Source organism: Haemaphysalis longicornis, unplaced genomic scaffold (assembly GCF_048455015.1).
Source record: "Haemaphysalis longicornis isolate Haplotype H1 unplaced genomic scaffold, Haemaphysalis longicornis Haplotype H1 scaffold_11, whole genome shotgun sequence".
In the NCBI taxonomy this organism is placed as follows: Eukaryota; Metazoa; Arthropoda; class Arachnida; order Ixodida; family Ixodidae; genus Haemaphysalis; species Haemaphysalis longicornis.
The window spans coordinates 79,264,235-79,267,632 of NW_027526214.1; the positions used below are offsets into that span (position 1 = coordinate 79,264,235).

At 44.3% G+C, this 3,398-nt stretch overlaps 1 non-coding gene across 1 annotated transcript; it reads right to left on the reverse strand.

Moving 5' to 3' along the window:
- Positions 1–1,387: 1,387 nt before the first annotated feature.
- Positions 1,388–1,460, reverse strand: Trnas-gga (transfer RNA serine (anticodon GGA)). Its single transcript has one exon. It is a non-coding gene; the product is annotated as a tRNA-Ser (tRNA).
- Positions 1,461–3,398: the final 1,938 nt, after the last annotated feature.

Sequence of the window (3,398 nt, forward strand, 5' to 3'; positions counted from 1 at the left end):
GTATGATTGCATTTTTTTTTGCAGGAATAAATAATTGAAAATTCAAGTCGAGAAAAAATGCGCCGTTTTTTCTGGAAGCGGGAATCGAACCCACAACCTCCGCATAACGCGTGCGGTGCTCTACCATTGAGCTAGAAAAAAACGGCGCATTTTTTCTCGACTTGAATTTTCAATTATTTATTCCTGCAAAAAATGCAATCATACCTCATTCGGCACTATAAAACACTGTTAAAACGCCAAAGAGCACTGGCAATAAGGACTGCAACTTTGATATGTGTCCTTACGGAATCCCTCGTCCCATACGTCTCTGTTCTACAAAATGCATTACGAGGGTTCTGGCTTCAGCAGTCTGAAATGCCTTTGGCTATCCCCGACTTCCGACCACGTCTTACGTTCGGCCGCTAGGAAAAGACGTTTTTCGTCTTCCCGCGGTGGTCGAGGGGCGGCGCTAGTTGACCGGGCTCTGAGCAGTCGTAAATACAAAACCCCGCGTATTGTCGAGAAGGGAGTCGCCGCGGAACTAGCTCAATGGTAGAGCACCACACGCGTTATGCGGAGGATGTGGGTTCGATGCCCGCTTCCGGAAAAAACGGCGCATTTTTTCTCGACTTGAATTTTCAATTATTTATTCCTGCAAAAAAATGCAATCATACCTCATTCGGCACTATAAAACATTGTTAAAACGCCAAACAGCACTGGCAATAAGGATTGCAACTTTGATATGTGTCCTTACGGAATCCCTCGTCCCATACGTCTCTGTTCTACAAAATGCATTACGAGGGTTCTGGCTTCAGCAGTCTGAAATGCCTTTGGCTATCCCCGACTTCCGACCACGTCTTACGTTCGGCCGCTGGGAAAAGACGTTTTTCGTCTTCCCGCGGTGGTCGAGGGGCGGCGCTAGTTGACCGGGCTCTGAGCAGTCGTAAATACAAAACCCCGCCATATTGTCGAGAAGGGAGTCGCCGCGGAACTAGCTCAATGGTAGAGCACCGCACGCGTTATGCGGAGGTTGTGGGTTCGATGCCCGCTTCCGGAAAAAACGGCGCATTTTTTCTCGACTTGAATTTTCAATTATTTATTCCTGCAAAAAAAAATGCAATCATACCTCATTCGGCACTATAAAACACTGTTAAAACGCCAAAGAGCACTGGCAATAAGGACTGCAACTTTGAAATGTGTCCTTACGGAATCCCTCGTACCATACGTCTCTGTTCTACAACACACACACACACACACACACACATATATATATATATATATATATATATATATAGACAGAACAAGGTTTGGCAGTCAAGAAAACCTCGGAAAGCAAAGGGCGGAATGCGTTAGGTCATAGAACAAGATGAAGAATTTTTTTATTCATAAAGAAATTGGTGAAAAAATGCCCGCCGGGTGGGATCCGAACCCACGACCTCCAGAATTCCGGTCTGGTGCGATAACCACTACGCTACCGGCGGGGCTACTTCCCCACCACTTTCTTGGGTATTTATGTTAAGGTATTCTTGTTTCCTGCACTTACATATATATATATATATATATATAAATACTTTTTTTCTGCTCTTTTTTTTCTTTCCAAATTCAATATGTCTGCCAATGACCTACCACATCGTCACTTTGCCTTCTGAGGTTTTCTTGAGTGCCAAATCTTATTTCTCTCGTAATTTCAATGAGCTCCTCATTTCATATTCTGATTCGCTACATGCATAGCGAGGGCCTCTGTTATGGCAGTCTTGGTGCCATAGGGAGCTTAAAGGGGTTCAACGCTTGTCGACCACTCTCGACATGTCGTAGAAACTCAAGTCATGGCCCGCGGGTAAAAAGAAGGTCCCCTTCACCCCGAGTAGTCCGAGTGCCGCTGTCTATTATCACCCCCATGTGCAGAAAACAAAAATACCTAAATATAATTACCCCAGAAAGTGGAGCAGAATATCGCCTCACCGGTAGCGTAGTGGTTATTGCACCAGACTAGTATTTTGGAGGTCGTGGTTTCGGATCCCACCTGGCAGGCATTTTTTCTCCCTTGTCTTTCTTTCCTACCAAACTCTATATGTGTTTCAATGACCTATCACATGCTTAAAACTGCGCATGCGAACGGGAGAAGGAAAAGAAGACACAGGACGGGTGCAGACGTAACACTAGTTTTTTGAAAAATAGAGCTTGGTAATACACCCACACCAGCACATCCGCACACATGTTACCACCTTTATCACGTGATATAATGTTTTAGAAATTCGTATTCATTTCTATAAAAAGATATGGATGGTTCACTTACACAGTAATTACATTGCTTTCGAATGAAAAAGGCCTCGAATTATTCCTTGCCACCTGTTCGCGGCTTTTGCTCAGATTCTTTGCCTGAGTCAACTCTGGCTCGCATGTCTTGCTTTCACAATCCATGCAATGGTGCGGAAGGTGGGATCCAGTTTTATTACGTATACTCAGATGGCGTTTCCTCAAACGGTCGTTAAGACAGCGGCCCATTTGTGTAATGTATACCCGCCCGCATTTGAGTGGGATCATGTACACCTTGCGGATTGCACACTTCACGTATAGCGTCGCATGTCGTTTTAGGCAACCTGGTGTTTGTTTCATTGCTTGCAGGATCTTGGGGCAAAGGCTGGCCAACTTGTTGGGCGCAGAAAAAACGATCGGCACTTTGTGCCTGTTTGCCACATTTTTGAGGTTGTGTTCCACTCGATGGATGTATTGAACCACAACCGGTTTCTTGCGGCTAAGGCCGTCCGTCCTTTGGGGGTTTATTCCCTTTCAACTTCTGAAGCAAGGACTCGGCCACCCCTGTCGCAACCAATAAGAGAAACACAGCAGCAATCAATCGGGCTGCCTGAGCATAGAAACTTTCCTTAATCTTGTGATGGCAAGATTTTGTCAGTGCACCTTGAAAGCAAGAAGAAACAACTGCCTTTCTTTACTGTCTTCGAGTGCCAAGACAGATAAGGCAACAAACCTTTTCGTAGCTTCGGTTTATAAACTCAACCCATGATCTGATAAAAGCGTGGTGTTCATGTTTAAAAACTGCAAGCAGTTATGGTTAGGCAATGCATGAGTGAAAGACAGGCCTTTTCCCAGTCGTCGGATTTTGTCTAAAATCTGGTTAACAGCGTGCTGGTAAGTTAAAACAGTTAAAACCTTTAAAAAATTAAAATACTGGCCTAAAAGATCTCACAAAGAACCGGTGCCACGCATGAACCAATGCATACATCCTTTCGTTGCACAAGAATCTCTTCCTTATAAGCAACAAACGTAGATTGATGATAAAACTCAAGCAAAGTCATAAATGCAGCCTTGTGCTCTTCAATGCAATATCGAACAGCCACAATAGATCTTGGTGCGGAATGGAATTATACAAATCAGTGACATCAACGGAAAACGCCTAA